The sequence below is a fragment of the Pleurodeles waltl genome, chromosome 6, assembly GCF_031143425.1.
Source record: "Pleurodeles waltl isolate 20211129_DDA chromosome 6, aPleWal1.hap1.20221129, whole genome shotgun sequence".
In the NCBI taxonomy this organism is placed as follows: domain Eukaryota; kingdom Metazoa; phylum Chordata; class Amphibia; order Caudata; family Salamandridae; genus Pleurodeles; species Pleurodeles waltl.
The window spans coordinates 1,333,704,622-1,333,725,227 of record NC_090445.1 but is presented as its reverse complement, the minus strand read 5'-3'; positions in this window follow the sequence as shown (position 1 = coordinate 1,333,725,227).

The window sequence follows — 20,606 nt, the reverse complement described above, 5'->3', positions numbered from 1 at the left end:
CCCATAACCCCCTGGAAGAACACAAGGACAAACAGAATTGAGTTAAACAGTGATATTTTAGAAACAGTCAGATATACGTATTGATTCCAAAAAAAGTATTCACAAAAATATACAATATGTACATAAGGTCGTACATTGTCCTTTGCAAATGTCTGTGGCCCACTGGGCCAAAAATCATGGGCCAAGCCCACACTTGACTCCTGCCTCAATGCGGAGAGAACAATGCAGGGGCATCAGGTCGAAGACACACAGGCACCTCAGGGGGATGAAGAAGGGGGGGCACCTCAGCCGGAAGATAGAATAATACCACGGTCCTGGGGAGTGCAAAGCCACAGTCTCTCAAGTCTCTCAAGTGGGTGGGTTGCCCACTGCTTGGTCCTGGGGAGTGTAAAGCCACAGTCTCTCAAGTGGTTGGGTTGCCCACTGCTTGGTCCTGGGGAGTGCAAAGCCACAGTCTCTCAAGTGGGTGGTTTGCCCACTGCTTGGTCCTGGGGAGTGCAAGGCTACAGTCTCTCTAGTGGGTGGTTTGCCCACTGCTTGGTCCTGGGGAGTGCAAAGCCACAGTCTCTCAAGTGGGTGGTTTGCCCACTGCTTGCTCCTGGGGAGTGCAAGGCCACAGTCTCTCAAGTGGATGCCTGTCTTCACAGGTTCTGGAGGGGGCTTGGTGCCCAGTCTGCCTCATCCTGCAAGGATTGGGTGAGTGGATGCCTATCTCCACAGGTTCTGGAGGGGGTACTGTGTCCAGTCTGCTTCATCCTGCCAAGGATTTGTTGAGTGGATGCCTTTCTCCACAGGTTCTGGAGGGGGCATTGTGCCCAGTCTGCTTCGTCCTGCCAAGGATTGGGTGAGTGGAAGCCTTTCTCCACAGGTTCTGGAGGGGGCATTGTGCCCAGTCTGCTTCATCCTGCCAAGGATTGGGTGAGTGGATGCCTTTCTCCACTGGGTCTGGAGGGGGCTTGGTGCCCAGTGATGCAGCACAACGGGTGTGGCAGTTCACATTCCCTCCCCTGGGTGTCTGAGGCACAAGATTTGCAGGAGACAGGTAGCAGGAAAGTCCTTGGAGGCAGGGCCAGACTCCGTCCTGCGGCGACTAAGGCTGCAAACTGGTGGTTGTTGCGGTGCTGGTGGGGGTGTTGCCAGTGGGGGTGGGAGGCTCCAGCCCATCTCCTGCAGCCCCGGATGGATGCACACTGGGGCTGCTGTTGCTGTTAGTGGTCCTACTGTTAGCGGTGCAGGTGGCAGTGTAGGTGGCGGTGTTGCGGCAGCGATGCTGCCGGTGCTGGCCGTGGTGCAGGTGCCGGTGCTGCCAGTGGTGGAGGGAGGCACCAGCCCTTCTCCTGCAGCCTCTGATGGCTGGCCACTGGGGATGCTGCTGCTGACAGTAGTGATGGCAACGGCAGTGCAGGTAGCGTTGCAGGAGCGGTGCTTGCGGCGGGGATGCTGGTGGTGCTGCCCGCCGTCCAGGTGGCAGGGCTGTCGGTTCTGATGGTGGCCACCAGGCCCCCACCTGCAGGCTCCGACGCCTGAGGTGCCTTGCCTTGGCTTTTCTGCCCCTTCTTCACCTTGGCAGCTGCTGTTGGGACCTTGGCTCTGGCAGCTGCAGTTTTGGAGGAGGCCTTGCTGGGTGAGTCGTGCTCCTTGCCCTTGTTGTATGCTGTCCCCTTCTTCATCTTGGCAGGTGGCAGTACAGTATGAGCCTTTGCAGGGGTCGGTGGCACACTGGCTGGCCTGACGGGTGTTCCCTTGAAGCCCCTGGGAGTTGCGGGTACCACAGCGGATGCCGACTTGAAGGCTGAGGTGCTGGCCTGGGTTCAGGACACCCTTGCCTGAGGGGAAGGACGGGGGGGGAAGGGGAGGTCAATGTTTGCCAGGAAAATTTTTTAGACATACTGGGCTTGGAAGATGGAGAGGGCATGGAAGTGGAGAAAGAGGGAGTGATTGTAGGAGGTGCCTTTCTGCTGAGTTTGGGTGAAGGTGCATGGGCTGGATGCTGTTGTGAGGTGGATGGCGGTTGGGTGGGTGGGTGCTTGCGTTTGTGTACTTTGGGAGGAGGGGTCACAGACACACTGAGAGAGAACACAGGGGACGAGTGCAAGGTTGTGGAGGTGTTGACTGCCAGTGATGGGTGTGTTGTGATGGGCGTGCTGGTGATGGAGGTAGTGGATGAGCATGTAGTGCATGCATGTGTGAGTGGAGACAATATTGGGAGGAAGGTGGACGAAGAGGAGGAGGGGGACACAGTGGAGGCAGTGGATGTGGGTGTGTCTGCATGGGGATGGTGCTTGTGTAAGTGCCTGCGAGATGAAGTGTGGTGCTTATGTTTGCCTGAGCCATCTTTGTGTGTGGATTTGGGTGAATGCTGGTCTGAAGGTGTGCCTGGGAAAGGCTGGGGTTGAGGGGATTGGGTCTGGGTAGAGGAAGTTGGAGGGGGGAAGCTAGACACAGGGACAAGAGCTGCCATCACTGCTGAGGCCAGAGCCTGTAAAGCTCTCTGTTGGGCCGCCACGTCTGAGCAAATGCCCTCCAGTTGTGCATTTGTTTGTTGCAAATGCACTGCTACACCCTGAATGGCATTCAGTATGGTTGACTGCCCAACAGAGAGGGATCTCAGGAGTTCAATAGCCTCCTCACTGAGGGCAGCTGGGCTGACTGGGGCAGGGCCTGATATGCCTGGGGCGAAGGAGATGCCCACCCTTCTGGGTGAGTGGGCACGGGAAACACGCTGAGGGGCTGCTGGGAGGGCGGTGCTGGTAGGCGGGGTGGCGGCTGTACCTGTTGTTGGGATGGGCACAGAGGTGTCCACCACCACCAGGGAGCTTCCATCGGAGGAGGAGTCGCTGTCTGTGCTCTCCCCTCCTGTCCCTGTCGTGGTGCTCCCCTCACTCGCCGTCCCACTGGTGCCCTCACCCTCAGTGGATTCGGCCTCATGGGCCAGAGGATGCAGCTCCCTCCGTCACCTGTGCCTCTGCTCCTCCACCAGATGATGCTAATGCACACAAGGACAGGGTGACAAAACAAAAAGGGGGGGTAGACAGAGGATACACTTGGTCAATGCCAGCAACACCACTACTGTTGGCGTACACAACACACAGGGAGCAGCCCTATGCCCTAGGCCATGCCCAACCATTTACTGAGACAGTCACCAGCCCATGGGGTTCAATGCTTAACGCCATTAGCTGCACACCTGAAACCTACAGGACCCTGCCCAGGAGTAGATGGCCGCCAACACTATTGGAGTAGGACTGATACTGAGCCTGCCCAACAAGGAACCAACCCTGTGATGTTCGCCCTGGTCTAGGGGCACCCACATCCCACATCCCCCACCCAGGTACCCCCTAACGCGCAAAGCCATGTTTCAGATTCTGTACTCACCCCCTTGTGGCTGCTGTGATGCCCTCAAGTGCTCATCCAACTCCGGATAGGCCACCGCCAGGATGCGGAACATCAGGGGGTTCATGGTGCGTCGGGCACCCCTACCTCGTTGGGAGGCCAGCCCCATCTGGGCCTCCGCCGTCTTCTTTGCCCAGCAGCACAGGTCCTCCCACCTCTTACAGCAGTAGGTGTTCCGCCTGTCAAAGACCCTCAGGGTCTGCACCTCCTTGGCGATGGCACGCCAAATACTCTTTTTCTGGTGGGTGCTGACCTGCAGGGAAAAGACAGCAGAAAAGGGAAATATTCACCCGTTCAGACCGTCATTTCCCACCAGATCCCACACATCCACTGACGCACATACATTGACCACCTTACATGCTGCACTCTGGCCATGGCCCCTCTGCCCCCACTACATGTGGCTTACACACACAGCACTCCATACATTCATAGCCCAAACATCATGCTCACAGTGTACTCACTTGTTTGTCTGGAGAACGGTAGAGTGACGTGTACTGGGGTAGGACCTCATCCACCAGTTTCTCCAACTTCTCTGCAGTGCGTACTGCCACCGCTGGTATACATCGCCTTTGGCTCCTGGAACCCATGGGGCCCAATGATAACCAATGCGAATTTGCACTGTGGTCATCGACCGCCTACCGCGATGGCGCACAACGCCAGCACAATTACCTCATTTCCACTTGTCCCTCCTCACAGGTCAGGATTCCGCCATTTCAGTGGGGCACAGGGCATGGCACCTAACTGCATCACAGTAGACATTGGCACATCAACGGACTATCGAGTTCACATACTGTTTCTGTAAAGTCAACAATTCATCATAAGTGCAATATAAGTGTGAACATGACCCTCTGCTCACCGTTCTCTTCCTTAGGCTTCAACCGCTGAGGCAGATTATGAGACGGCAGCATCCTCCGGTGTGCAGACCCCTGGTGGACCTTGCGACAATGGAGGACAGACTTATTATCATTACCTACAGACTTGATCGTGGAACAATCTGTGTGCCCAATTGGAGCCAGACCTGATGTCTGCTATCCGCTAACCAACAGGTATCCCCCTCTAGTGCAAGTCCTGTCAGTGCTCCATTTCCTGGCAAGTGGTTCCTTCCAAACAACAATGGCCATGGCATCAGGGATAGCTCAGCCAATGTTCTCTAACATGTTAACCAGAGTGTTGTCTGCCCTGCTGAAACACATGTGCAGCTACATCGTGTTCCCCCAGGTTGAGGATTTGGCCACAGTGAAAGCTAACTTTTATGGGACAAAAAGAAAAAAGGGAGCACACTGCTTCACAATCCAGCAAAAAGTTAGCCCCAATGCATCATGGTAAATGCAGTCACTTTGTTTTGTGTTGAAAAAGTAATCAAAAGTCTTTCACCTAAGTAGGTGCAGCAAGTGCTGTGTATCTCTGGACACGTGTTTCTAGGTTTAGCCCGTCATCAGCAGAAAGCAGCCAAGTCTGTGGGGTTGCTTGAAATGCCACCAAAAGTCTTCTCAGGTTTATGTACCACTCACTGGCGCACAGGTGCCTCACCAGAGCTCGTCAGCCTGTTAGCTCAAGGTAGCAATCATTGGACAAAAAGAAAAAAGGGAGCACACTGCTTCACACTCCAGCAAAAAGTTAGCCCCAATGCATCATGGTAAATGCAGTCACTTTGTTTTGTGTTGAAAAAGTAATCAAAAGTCTTTCACCTAAGTAGGTGCAGCAAGTGCTGTGTATCTCTGGACACGTGTTGACTTTTATGCCCTGGGACATATCCCCAACATCATTGATGCCATTGATGGTACACATGTGGCATTTGTCCCCCCGAGAAATGAACAAGTTTACAGGAATAGAAAAAGCTATCACTCAATGAATGTGCAGATGGTTTGTTTGGCGGACCAGTACATCTCCCACGTGAATGCCAAATTTCCTGGCTCTGTGCATGACACCTATATCTTGAGGAATAGCAGCATCCCATACGTGATGGGCCAACTCCAGAGGCACTGGGTGTGGGTAATAGGTGAGCCAAAGGTCCCCACACAGTATGAGTAGGCGTCTGGGTATGAGGTTGTCCCTAAGGGTTAGTGTGTGTCTAACAGTTGTCCCTCGATATTTGCAGGTGACTCTGGTTACCCCAACCTCTCATGGCTACTGACCCCTATGAGGAATGCCAGGACAAGGGCAGAGGAAAGTTACAATGAGGCACATGGGCGTACAAGGAGGATTATAGAAAGAACCTTCGGCCTCCTGAAGGCCAGGTTACGGTGCCTCTGACAGGTGAATCCCTGTACTACTCACCCAAGAAGGTGTGCCAGATCATCGTGGCAAGTTGCATGTTGCACAAACTGGCCTTGAGATGCCAGGTGCCTTTTCTGCAGGATGGTCTTGGATGAGCCTGGAGATGGTCTTGTGGCAGCGGTGGAGCCTGTGGACAGTGAGGAAGAGGAGACAGAGGAAGAAGATGTTGACAACAGAACCAATATTATCTGGCTGTACTTCCAGTGACACACAGGTAAGACACTGTAACTTCACTTAACATTTCAGTTATCTGTTGGACATTGTACAAGGCAGCTTGTTTCCCTATGTCTATGGCCACTGACTGTACCCTTTTGCATCTCCATTTTCAGATCTCTGTGCCCCACTCTGGCTCCTGCTACGTGTACTGCTGTCCACCAGAGGTCATCCTAAAGTATATTTCACTGTACTTTTGATTAGCTATGCTTTGATAATGTTGTACCGATTTATTTGAATAATTTGATAGAATCCACATTGGTATTTGTTTCAAGGGTGTTTATTTAGGTGCGCATAAGTAGAGGGGGTGGTGCAAGGGGCTGGGCTGATGGTGGAAGGAAGTTCAGGGTAGAGGCCTGTGTCTTGGTATCGCAGGTAGCATTGTCCAATGGGGCATAGGAAGGGGAGTAATGGCTGTTCAAGGAGGACAGGGTGACAGTGTGGGACAGAAGGGTGACAATCAGGAGAGTCTTATTTCCTGGTGGGGTCTTTGAAATGTTCTCTGTCTTATGCCTGGATCGCAGGGACCGTTTGCAGGGTGGTTCTCCTTCTGCAGGGGGTGGGGTGCTGGTGGCCTGTTGTTCCAGTGGTGGGGCCTCCTGTCCACTAGCGCCGGCAGAGGTGGAAGGCTGTTCCTCAGTTTGGCTAATGTCAGGCGCTCGTTGTTGTGCCACAGCCTCCCTCATGGTCTTGCCCATGTCTGCCAGCACCCCTGCAATGGTGACCAGGATGGTGTATATTTTTGTTAGGTCATCCCTGATCCCCAGGTACTGTCCCTCCTGCAGCTGGGTCCCCTGCAGCTTGGCCAGTATCTGACCTATGGTCTCCTGGGAATGGTGGTATGCTGACAGGATGTTGGAGAGTGCCTCGTGGAGAGTGGGTTCCCTGGGCCTGTCCTCCCCCTGTCGCACAGCAGTCCTCCCAACTTCCGTGTTGTCCTGTGCCTCTGTCCCCTAGACCAGGTGCCCAATGCCACTGACCCCAGGTCCATGGTCGTCCTGGGTTTGTGGGGTCCCTATAGTGGTGGACACACTGCTGATTGACGTGTCCTGGGGACAGTGGCATGGGCCCGCTGGGTGGGTGCTGTGGTGGTGTTTCCTGAGGGGGGAGGCTCTGTGGTGGGTTGGGACTGTGCCTGGGTCCCCGACTGTCCAGAGGTCCCTGATGGGCTAGGTTGGTCATTGAGATCCAGGTGTGAAAAGCTGCTGCCGTCACTGTGGGCCTCTTCTGTGGGGAGAGTGGATGTAGCTGGCACCTCCTCTCCGGTGATGTTGAGTATGGGTCCTGTGGGGATGCAAATGCAGTGTTAGTTTATCTGTGTGGGCCATATTGTGCATGGGTGTGTTTCCCTCTATGATTGTGATTTTCCTGTCAGCTTGGACTTGTGTGAGTGGGCATGCTGTGGTGATGGGTGTCCATGCAGGTCTGTGATGGGGGTCCATGCATTGGTGTTGCATTCAGGGCTTGGTATTGGGATGGGTGGGTTGTGATGGTGGGGTATATGTGAGGTGATGGAGTGATGGGAGTGAGGGTAAGAGTGGGGGTATGTGATGGCATGCAGGTAGGATGGGAGATATAATAGTAAAAATATGACTTACTAGAGTCCAGTCCTCCTGCTACTCCTGCGAGGCCCTCAGGATGCATTATCAACAAGACTTGCTCCTCCCATGTTGTTAGTTGTGGGGGAGGAGGTGGGGGTTCACCGCCAATCTTCTATACGGCTAGCTGGTGTCTTGCAACCACAGAACACACCTTCCTCCGTAAGTCGTTCCACCTCTTTCTGATGTCAATCCCTTGTTCTGGGGTGGTGTCAAACGGCATTGACCCTGTCCACTATTCTCCGCCATAGCTCCATCTTCCTAGCTATGAACGTCTGCTGCACCAGAGATCCAAAAAGTTGTGGCTCTACCCGGATGATTTCCTCCACCATGACCCTTAGCTTCTCCTCTGAGAACCTGGGGTGTCTTTGGGGTGCCATGGATGTGGTGTGCGTGAATTGTGTGAGGATGTGTGGGGTGATGTGTTGTGGTGTATGCTGTGATGTGGGTGGATGGTGTATGGGTGATGGTGTTCTGTGCCTCTGATTGAGTGGGTGCTTCTGCCTTGTCTCTCTCTCTGTGCTATCGTTTTTTTCGCTGTAAAGGGATGTGGGTAATGTGGGTGTGTGTTTTATAGTGGTGTGAGTGTGTGGGTGTGGTGTGTCTATGTGTGTCAGGTGTGTGTAGTTTGAATTCTCCGATGTGGTGGTGTTTTGTAAATGTGTGTGTATTTTGAGCGCTGCAGTGTGTACCGCAAATGGTTTGCCGCGTTTGAAAGACCACTGCAGTGATTCATGGGTTGTGATACTGTGGGCGTATTCCTGTTGGCGTAACGGTGTGGGTTTTGCTATCGCCAGTTTCTCACTGACCTTTGGTCTGGCGGACTTGTGTGGGTGTCTGTATTGTGGAGGATTTCTCAGTGTGGGTCATAATACCTGTAGCGGAATACCACCGCTGTCACGGTTTGTTGGCGGCCGTCAGCACGGCGGTAGGCGGCATTTACCGCCAGAGGTATAATTAGGGCCATAGTTCTTGTAGGTACAATAATGCCATCCAAGCGCAGAGAAATCTCTTTCATTTGAGCTGCAAGAACATGTTGGCTGTCCACGGTATGATGATCCCATTCTTTCCTATGGGAACCATAATAGGGTGAACAGGACAACTGTCATGTTTGTGTAGGAGTATTCCCACCGCCAACATCTAAATCAGGCCCTCCGTGATTTGCCCAGAATCACAGGATTTTAAGGCTACTCTGAGTTTAATTTCTTATTTGTATTTGTGTGCTGTTTGGACTTTCCCTGTTCTGAATCCTCATGTACCAAGGGCCAGCTTAGGCCCTAAATGTGTTTAGAAAACTCTACACTGTTCTGGTGTAGAGTTTCCTAAAACACATTTAGGGCTGTGCTCATGAGCTGACCTGAGCAAAAGATTGTGAGCTGGAACCACACTGCTACAAGAAAACATTATGAGAATTAGAGCAGCAGCATGTTAGAAATAGATGTCTGGCCTTGAAACACAGCGTGGCAAGAGAAACAGCTTGGATCACTGCTTTGAGGGCCTCGTTTGCAAGGCCCGTGGTGCAACATAGAGCAGCAAGTGTCTTGCTGTGATGAGGTACGCCATAGGGAAAGGGCAGAAATGCACCATATGTACAAGATAAGGTGCATTTCTGTCCTCTCCCTCTCTGCTGGCACACAACATTTGCTGCCTAGCACCAACAAAGGCACCCTTGCTCCATGGTGCAAGGATGCCTGGGTTGCGGGGATGATTGTTTTTGTGCAGGAAAGGGGACCTTCCTGCACATAAACAATCACAAGAGGTGTTTTTCTTTTTCTATTGTGTGCTGCAGAATGCAGCACACACAAAGGAAAAGACAGGGAGAAATAAAGATATTTCTTCCCGTTACGTCAATCTTACACCACCCTTGAGGTGGTGCAGGAATCTGCCACATACCCAGACTTGTAAACCTGGGAATGCCTCAGATTCCTTTGGGTTCCATGGGTGTTGCATGGGAACACTCAAAGCAACACCTACGGAATGCCCCTTTGACGCAGTGTTATGCGTGAAACGGGTCCATATTTACAAGCCATGAAAAGCCATGAAAAGCCATGAAAGGTGGCTGTGCATGGCCTTGCAAATATGGGCTGGCACACGGAGCCACCATAGAGTAAAAATAAATAACGCCCCAGTGGCGCAGTGTGCCGCTAGGGCCTCGTAAATGAGGCTATTAGTGTCCTGTGGGTTAGGAGTTGCTCTGTCTCGCCAGTACAGAATGGTATGTCTTACCTTCAAAAAATTACAAATTGTGTTCAATGAAAGGTTGATTTTCCTGATCTGAGTGTGACCGACTTTGTGCATATTCTTTTTGCAAACATAAAGCTCTGAATAGCCAGAGTATGACTTATTGTTGACAACCAGTGGTGACTTACTTCACCCTTGATAACCTCGGAGCACTACAGCTTGTGATAAAGCCCGTATAAAAATTATCTTTTGCACTAGGGAGAATCTTTGGCCTTCTCAGCAGTGCACCAAAGGAATTTTATACTTATAGAAGAGTGCATCACTCAGAGCTCTCAAGTTTCCTAGGTCCATGCATGAATAGATATTGAGGCTTCCTTTGCATTCTGGTACTAGTTGCCTGGCTTTTATAGTGAGATAAACAGGATTATACGTTCCTGGATGCAAAGGAAGAACTTGGACTGAATGAGCTACTCACCCATGGAACCTGTAAACTAGAGCAGTATTATTGCTTGGCAATATTACAAGGACTTTTCACTAATGACAAACAGCAGGGCAAAGTTTGTTCAACAATTGTTGCTTGTTTAGAAGTGTTATAGTGCAAATTGTACTTGCCCGATGTCAAACTTGATAAAGCAACGTTCACAATATTTTCCTGTGTTATTGTCATAAAATGGGCTGTTTTAGAGGGGTATATCATTTTATTCTCTATTTATACTCCGTACTCCACTCCTTTCTGTGGTGCACGCACCAAGCACACATCGATTGAACCAAATTAGTGCCCATTTGAGGCTCGTGCTGTGACAGGTTTTATTTCTTCTTTCCCCTTCCCACTTCTCTTGCACCTGTCTGGCGCGCCATTCCTCCCCCCTTCCATTTGTTGCCCCCTTCCCTTTTTTTAATTATAACATTTTGCACAAGGATTCAAGAAAGAAAGGTGCTATGATGTAGTCAACGCTGGACGCATCATAGTGCTTTTTTCTCTTCACTTAAAGCCATGTTGCACAGCAGTTCCCGTTGAAAAGGCCAATAGGTGAAACCTATTGGCTTTGCCAATGCTTGTTTTAAAAAAAAAAAGAAATTAACCACAGAAGCCAACAGTTTCAGTCTCAGGTAATTTCACCCAGAATCAGTCTTGAATATTCCCTGTGTTATTGCTCAGTATTCTTCTTATACAACTTTGGTGCTAAATTGAGTTTTTTTCACTTAGCTATCTGTCTTGAAAGAAAGTACAGTGTTCGCATTAACAATGGCCTGTCAAAATGTCCTTTTGCAACGCAGGTAGCATTTCTATGACTTGAAATATGCGACAGGGATAAATAATTGCACTGAAGGAAAAGCATAGCAGAAAACAGAATAATGCCATACACCAATGTTTGTGATGGGGAAAAACCACTTAACTCTTGGTAAGGATGGATGAATCAGCTTTGAATGAATTAGAATTTTCATAAAACAAAACTAATAAAATGATGAAACGTCAAGGTTCTTGTGTGTTAATTGTGCAGCGCTTTGAAACGGAGAGAATATGCCTTTCCCAAGCTAGGTATGTGAGCTGGCCTATTGTTATTTGTCGACGTGCCTCCATTTGTTCTACCTCCCTTGGGGAGAAATCACAAAACACCTTTGACTGTGCTATTTTATGTCCTTGGCAGTAACTAAGTATTTATTAGGTGAAGAAAACGCTCTGGAATGTGGACTCAAACAGGGCTGAGATTATTTCAACCGTTCCTTCCATCTCCGTGTTTTATGCTGAAGTAGATGTCCTAATTGTGACAGGTATGCCTAGCGGTTGGTCCCAGGATCACTCTCCCACAGGACGTAATAGAGACCTAAGTAGGGTGGAACAGCTCTAGGTCTCCTTGTGTTCCTGCCTGAAAGGGACCTGCGACTTTGGACTGGACATTGGAACAGGAAGAAGACTGACTGGCATAGAGCAGGTTCTGTCAGTAGTGATATGGAATTGGCCCTGAGTGATCGCCAGTGCCTGAGAATTCCTTCTATCACCTCGTAGTATGTTGCACTTTGTAAATAACAAAGTGCTTGGCACAACCACCTTTTACCAATGCATTATGAAAGCTTATTTGTGGAGGTGTTAATGTGTGATTGGATTATGTGTGCATTTTTGATGTGCTCATTCTGTTCCTGTGGTAATGTGTTAGAGTTCGTTGTAATATTATATTTTATGCTGCATTATTACATTGCGTCGTTGTGATAGCTATTGTGTTGTGTTCTGTTTTGACTATTCTGTTGTTTTGTAGCCTTTTATATATTTTGTGTTGTGTCCCATTATGCACTCTAATTAAAGATGTCAACAAATGCAGCTGAATCCATCCAATTCAGAAAGTTTACATGCCTTTAACATTTTTGTGACAAGCATGTATTACTGTCTAAGGTGGTAAAGTAGAACAGCTCTTGATCTTACCCTATTTAAGGCAGGCAGCCCCAAAATCTTCTCCATATGTATGTTTTCATAATTGGATGGAAGGATCAAATTGCATGTCGGTTGGGTAGTTAATGCCGCCCAAATCATATGCTAAGAAACTGAGCTTTGCCTGGTCAATGGGTGTATGTATCACCTATTTCCAGCCAGGGATGCTGTGAGTCATAAAACTTAGTATTTGAATTTCATTGGTACAGTATGTATGTCTATGTCTATCTATGTTAGTGCATTGTTTAGTATTAGGTATAATGCAATTCGAAGGAAAAGTCATCCAGTATTAGGAAAAAGAAAACTGGTTTCTGAAGAAGTCGAGGACTCTTCAATGCGATGTCAAGACAAAACCCTTCTGGTGTGGAAGTCCACAAATCAGCAGCACACATTTTTGCAACCTTCTTTTCTGTCTTGCTTCTTCCGTCAGCGAAATAGTTTTGCCAAAGTCTACATGATGAACAGGCCAAATGACCATGGATGTCATTTAAGGGTCACACCTGAGAGCCTCAGCTTGCCCTTTGCGACCCCCCTGGCACTCCTTTTGAGACCCCTTGGCCTCAGAGGTGGCAAAATTACTGCCAGAAACAGGGGCAGCTCTTCCTTATGGACGTAAGTAGGGGATGCGCTTCATGTCATGTTATTCACTATTAGTGTAAAAAAAAAAATGGAGCACCGTTAGCTGAAATATGACACTCCTTGGTAAGTAAAACACTTTTAAATGTATGTTGTCTACGTGCTTGTGGGTGAGAATGTGCCTATGTAAAAAAGAGTGTGTGTATGAGTGGTAGTAGTGAATGTGTGTGTGTGTCTAAGCATGCGTGTATGAGTGAAAGTAAAGATGAAATGGTTTGTGATGTCACTTTCGCTATGCCTGGTATTTTGGCGAATTTACGTCCATGCAATCTAGGAGCAATTTGATTGGCAAAACAACTTCCCAGGGCTGTTGACGTGCCAGAGAATTTTGGAAATCGTGGCACCTTGCTAAACCTTGCTTGTAACCCTACAGACAGGTTAAAGACATGTGTAAGAGTTTCCAGTTGCCTTCTATTAGGAGGGAGCTTAGAGGCTTTGATTTACAGCACAAATCCATGTGCACCATAGATTGCTTTGGAAATCTGACTTGCAGTTTCACACGAAAAACCTTTCAGAAAAGACTCAAGCCATTCGACAAGAGAACATAAGTGACTGTCTTTTTCCATTTAGAAAGGAGCTGAAGAGTCACCTTTTCAATGAAAATGACATCGCAGTGCAGTAATAGCTCAGTCCAACTTGTTGACTGTGTGCTTGCTTTTGACCCAGTATCGTGCTCTGCTGCTTTTAGGCTAGATTTGCACTCTGCATATGCCACCCACACTTCAGCAAAGCAATGTGATAACTAGAAGTTACCTTTTAGTGGACCTGAGTATTGTCTGCATATAAGGAGATGCTGTTGTCTTTGTTAGCCAGAAGTCTTAAACCTGATCTAGGCCTGAGATGGCAGCAACATTACTTTAAATGCTTGTTTATTGTGTCTTTTTCTCTCTCTGTCTATCCAAAAGATATAAGGTAAAAAAATCATACATGTGGTTGTCAAAGGCTTTCACCCTTCTATGGGTGAAATATACTGTGAAGTAAGCAAAGAAAGATACCTATTGGTTTATAGCAAAATGCACTTGCATCCCATGTCCTCATGTTTCTCAAAGAATGCAAAGACTGCTCAGTTCAATGTGAACACTCTCTTTGGTGGTAGGCTAGATCCCCTCGACCCATTCTCTGCGAGATCCTGACCATGTTTTTGTACTTTCTTATCTGAAGCCTCCACCTTTGCCTCTAAAGGACACTGTTTTCTGTTAATGGTGCCACAGACTGAAACTTTATGGATTCTTGGGGGGTGATTTAAGAAAAGTGGCGCTGCACCCAGTGCAGAGCCACTTTCCTTGCGCCCCTTAGCACCCCCCTACTGCCATCATGTGTGCACTGTGTGCGCTGTGTTTAAAATATGGCACAGGGTAGGGGCAATAGAGTTATTTTTACGCTATTGATGTACTATGCAGGAGTAGCGCCAAAATGTTAGCTCTACTCCTGCGGAGTACATAGTGGCCCATTCAACAATGCCTGCTCTGAGCAGGCATTAAAAGTGCAGAGAAAAATGTCTAAGATGTCCTTGCGCCATTATTTTGGCTCTCCTAAAATGGGAAAGCCCTCTTTGCATACACTAAGACTGGTGCAGGCATAATGCAGAGCAAAGGGCTACAAAGTGGCGCAATGCATGCATTGTGCCACTTTGTAAATATGGCACAGCATTTTTAGCCATCTAACGCCACATTAGCGTAAAAACCATTACTCTAATGTGTCGTTAGGATGGAGAAAGGGGCTCTTAAATAAGTCCCTTAGGGGCATATTTATACTCCGTTTGCGCCGAATTTGCGTCATTTTTTTCGACGCAAATTCAACGCAAAACTAACTCCATATTTATACTTTGGCGTTAGACGCGTCTAGCGCCAAAGTTCATGGAGTTAGCGTCATGTTTTGGCGTGAACACCTTCCTTGCGTTAATGAGATGCAAGGTAGGCGTTCCCGTCTTAAAAAATGACTCCCAGGCATGTGCGTGGTATTTATACTCCCGGGCAAAAATCACGCCCGGGATTGGGCGGGGCAAAAAACCCTGCATTTGCACCTCTTTTTAACGCCTGGGTCAGGGCAGGCGTTAAGGGACCTGTGGGCTCAGAATGAGCCCAGAGGTGCCCTCCCCTGCCCCCAGGGACACCCCCTGCCACCCTTGCCCACCCCAGGAGGACACCCAAGGATGGAGGGACCCATCCCATGGAAGAAAAGGTAAGTTGTGGTAACTATTTGTTGAATTTTTTTTTTGTGGCATAGGGGGGCCTGATTTGTGCCCCCCTACATGCCTCTATGCCCAATGACCATGCCCAGGGGACAGAAGTCACCTGGGCATGGCCATTGGGCAAGGGGGCATGACTCCTGTCTTTGCTAAGACAGGAGTCATGTTAATGGCGTCTGGGCGCCCCAAAAAAATGGCGCAAATCTGGTTAAGACGTTTTTTTTGCCTCAGCCTGACTTGCCCAATTTTGGGACGGCCAAACACCATTTTTCCCTACGCCGGGTGCTGCCTGGTGTACGTCGTTTTATTTCACGCACACCTGGCAGCGCCGGTCGGCTAACGCCGGCTAACGCCATTCAATAAATACGGTGCCCGCATGGCGCTTCAGAATGGCGTTTGCCGGCGCAAATTTTTTTGGCGCAAAACTGCGTTAGCGCAGTTTTGCGTCAAAAAGTATAAATATGGCCCTTAGTCCCTTTCCTCTTTCTCAGGCTGGAGGTTTTTGTGACAGATTGCAGTTCAAGACAGTTTCATTCTATGTATACAAATTCCTCTGAAGGTAACAGTGCAATCCTAGAGTTGTGTTTAGTCTGTGTCACCATGTAGCACCTCTTTACATCTCATGTTCTCAGTGTGAAGGACATATATCCTTGGCAATTCAATGGATATCCAGCCGGAGTCTTTCGAGGTTCTCAATCTGTACCCACTAATCTGGTTTTTAGTGATTCTAGTCTGTAAATATAAAATCAGAAATACTGAACGTTTTACAAGTCCTATTGGCCAATTCTTCATGCTTAATAAACTGACTGTTATGTTCCCGAGTCTAACTCAAGATTTTGTCTTGAAAATTGTTAATAATACTTGAAGTAAATGCCACTCCTCACCGTCATGAAGGAAGTTTCTTGTCTCTGCCATTAACCACTGTGGGGAAAGAGAGAGGCTTTCCTCCACCAATTTTTCGCCTCCCATCCACCAAGAATGTGGAGGCCTAACATTATAGCTGCTAGAGTTAGGAGATTAAGGGCCGTATTTATACTTTTCGCTGCACAACTGTGCCAACGCAGTTGTGCGTAAAAAAATTTAACGCCGGCTCACGCCATTCCAAAGCGCCATGCGGGCGCCTTATTTATGGAATGACGTTAGCCGGCGGAGCTGCCTGGTGTGCGTAAAAATAAATGACTTACACCAGGCAGCGGTGGCGTAGGGGAAAATGGAGCTTGGGCGTCAAAAAATGGGGCAAGTTGGTCTGAGGCAAAAAATCTGCCTCAACCCGAGTTGCGCCATTTTTTTTTTACTCCCAACCTCCATTGACATGACTCCTGTCTTAGCAAAGACAGGAGTCATGCCCCCTTGCCCAATGGCCATGCCCAGGGGACTTCTGTCCCCTGGGCATGGTCATTGGGCATAGTGGCATGTAGGGGGGGGCACAAATCAGGCCCCCCTATGCCACAAAAAAAAACCCAAAAAAATACTTACCTTAACTTACCTTAAGTTCCCTGGGATGGGTCCCTCCATCCTTGGGTGTCCTCCTGGGGTGGGCAAGGGTGGCAGGGGGTGTCCCTAGGGGCATGGGAGGGCACCTCTGGGCTCCTTCCGAGCCCACAGGTCCCTTAACGCCTGCCCTGACCAGGCGCTAAAAAATGACGCAAAAGCGGCTGGACGTCATTTTTTTTGACCCGCCCACTCCCGGGCGTCATTTCTGCCCGGGAGTATAAATACGGCGCACATGCCTCGGAGTCATTTTTTAGACGGGAACTCCTACCTTGCATATCATTAACGCAAGGAAGGTGTCCACGCTAAAAAATGACGCAAACTCCAAGATCTTTGGCGCTAGACGGGTCTAACGCCATAGTATATATATGGAGTTAGTTTTGCGTCGGATTTGCGTAAAAAAAAACGACGTAATTCCGGTGCAACCAGAGTATAAATATGCCCCTAAGAGTGGCTAAACTATAAATGCTCAATGGTACATTTTGTATACCTCTAAGAAAGTCAGATGTAGACTCTTGCTTTGAAATGAGGGGTATTTGAATGGGAGCGCTGACCTTCATCTCCTTGTTCTATTTCACATTCTGAATGTGCCTCAGCAAACCGTTCCCTCAGAATACTTGCTATTACAAGGCAAATTGAATGGGGTATACGGGTACTCATACTGCTAACATCCTGCTGGCCTGGAATTAGATATATCTTTAGACACAACAGGGCATATTTACAATAAAGTGGTGCAGCGCGACGCTGCACCAAAATTGGGAGCGCCGTGCTGTGTCATTTTAGAAACACAGGTATGTGCTGTAATCTTGTTATTATGGCGCACCCCTGTCTTTCCCCCTGCGCAGGCGCTAAATTTTCTGCTGAGTGCTATTACCTTCCCGAGCGCAATTACCTTCAGGAGACACCTCAAGACCTGGCTGTTCGATCAGTAGCAGCCCCCACCCAATCAGCACCTTGAGACCCTCACGGGTGAGCAGTGCGCTTTACAAATGCTGTGATTGATTGATTTATTGATTGAATGCAGCCCCCCTTGCGCCATGGTGCAAGGATGGCTGCGTTGTGGGAGGGATTATTTTGTGCAGGAAGATGTCCCTTCCTGCACAAAAACAATCTTAAATGGTACTTTGCTCTTTCTGCATCCTGCAGCACACACAAAAAGAGCAACAAACGAGGAGATGAAACAATTTCTCCTTGTTGCACCATGCTAGTGCCACCGCTGGGGTGGCGTTAGAATTTGTCGCTGACTCAGGTGTACGAATTCAAATATGTGAAAATGTAATGGGTGATGCTGTGGTACACCCACAACAACAGCGATTGCACACCCCTTCCACGCAAAGTGCAGCGTGTGAAGTGGTCGCATAATGTCGCCTTCTAAATAAGGCACAGTGCCCAGCGCACACTGGAGCATCACAAAAAGTGATGCTGCCTAGGGACTTGTAAATATGCCGCAATGTGCCATGAAACTACCAGTTGCTAGTATGACTAACATTTAGAGGCTCACATTGCAGATGATATCAAAGATTAGTGAAAGTTTATATGCATTTCTTTTCATTCACTATTAATACAAACATGAATTTCATCAGTAATTGAGGCTTGTAAAAGGAAAAAGTTAGGGGTAGAGAGTCAGTGTGCTGCTGTGATGAAGCAAACTAAATGTAGCTAACTCTACCTGCAGCTCGATATTGGTTTTGGTTTATTTTGAACTTGCATTGGTCTTCTACCACAAATCTATTGATCGGATGAGATTGGAAATCTGGAAAATTTGAACAGTAATATGGTTAATGTGAAAGGCATTCCAAAGCTCTAAGGCGTTTTATTTTTTTACACAGTCGAGAATTAGTTGAGTTGGTTGGTCAGTTGTATCTGGCTAATATGCTGACAATGATTGTATTCTCGAATATCAAATAAGGAATTTTGTTGTACATTAATGTTGTAACAAAAAATATATAAGACAAAAATATTGAAAAGTAAGCACATATAGGGGAGTATTGACTTTTCTTAACTCCACTACTTCATACCTGGAAGATCTATTTATCAACGACATACATGTATGTGGATTTATGTACAGAAAATCTATACATTTTACTTTTTTTTAAATCTGTTTAATTGGTTTATAAAGTTTCATCTATAACAATTGCAGATTCAGGAATAATTTTGCAGTATTATAAAATAAACAGTTGTGTCACTGTTCAGGTCGTGATTCAAAAGGGGAATAATTAATCCATGTTATCATGGTACCTAAGCAGTAGCATTAATGCAAAATTATTAGTGATCAATATTGATGTACATGCTACTTAATTGGGTGATGCGGAGACCGACCATAGGAGTCTGGAAAGATCAGGACCCAGCTTCAGTGAAAATAGGCATCCATGCTCGCCCTTGGGTATAAGTCCCTCAAGAATAGTTCTGTGTTTACACATTTAACGTGTGCAAATGGAGACAAGCAGGATGGACAACCTTGTAGTCCGAGAGTGAGTGTAAGTAGGTGTAGTATGGGCCCCTGCTTGATGTTGATCTCTTCAAGCTGATCGAGTGTCATTTTTTGTTTCAAGTTTCATCACAAGCGTGTCCCATGTATTGCATCCTGTGCGCAGCTGGCCACCGTCATGTAGGGATCCCAGCACATGTGCCTCTGCCTGTGCCCATTTCAGTGTCAACTGGCGCCGTCTGTGAACCTCCAGTAGCAGGGGCACCTTCCATTGCATTGCAATTTGTCTTTTGTACAGAATAAATGCTCTGTAAGTGAATCTATGGATGTATTTGTCTTGTTTGGCTCTGGGATGAATGTTCAATAGGCAGGATTCTGGGATAGGGGTGAATAAGCAGCCCGCTATGTAGATAATTCGACGGTGACTTCGTGCCACGTGGATAACAGTGGGGGACATTCCCATACCACATGATAATAACCTGCCTCTTCTAGCCCTCAACGTGGGCATCTAGGGGTTGAGGTGGGGAACATGTGTTTACTGTGTTGTGGTGATAGGTATGCCTGATGAATGAAGTTAAATGGTGTGAAGGGGAATCTAGGATTGCGCGAATCCCTCCTCACTTGTTGGAGAGCTACTGTCCAAGTTTTTGGTGTCATTGGCTGTGGAAGAACAGAATTCCATCTAGTGAGGGTCGTCTCCAGATGTGTGGTAGCAGTTGCCGATATTGCACCATACAAAAGTGTTATAACCTTTCTAGAGCCAGTGTCTGATAAAAGTGTGTGAAGGACAGGAGAGTACACAGACTCCGTATCACCGAGTCACCCCGAATCTTGCACGGAACTGTGCAGTTTCTGCACCAGTAGTGGCACCCAACCAACGGAGAGGCCATTGCATCTGTGCTCCAGCATAATAGAGTTCAAAACTGGGGGCTCCAAGGGCCCCCTCCAGGAGCAGACATTGAACAATTGACAGTGACACGCAATGCCTATCCGTGCCCCATATTAACTCCAATAGCAAACCATTCAGTTCTTGAAAAAACTCTTGGGGATAGTTATGGGCAAAGCTGAAAAAAATACAGAAATCTGGGGAAGATCATCATTTTATCCACTGCCGCTTTGCCCAATGGTAATAGCGGAAGTTTACCCCAGAAATGGGGTGACCCCCACATGGATCGAAGCACGCTGCCCAGATTACCGTCCCTAAGAGCATCCACGGAGTGGTATACTTAAATGGCCAGGTATTTGAAGGAGTCAAAACGCCACGGTAGGTGGTAAGCTGGGAGTGCATCCTGGAGGGCCCAGATAATTGGGCAAGGGGGAAAGGGCAGGGCTTAGACCAATTGATCTGAAGGCTCGAGAGTGTGCCGAAAGTGTCGAGCAAGAACATCACGTCGGGTAAGGAGGCCCTGACATCTCTAAGGTAGATAAATGCATCATTGGCATAAAGTGACACAATGTGATGAGTGTCTAGTTCCTGGATCCCCCCTGGTGTGTCTGGAAATGCAGATGACTGTCTAAAGGTTCCATTGCCAACACAAATAATAAAGATGAAAATGGGCAGCCTTCTACTGCCCTATTAATTGAGAAGCTCTCAGAAATCAATTAACCCATTTTCACCCTAGCAGTTGGGTCGGCGTATAGAGTATGGATCCATCTCAAAAACCCCATGTGACATAATGTAGCAAATAAAAATTCCCTGCTGAGAGTGTCAAATGCTTTTTTGATATCCAATGATACAGCTATGCTGTTGTGTGCTGTGGGTGGGGCATAATAGTCTCC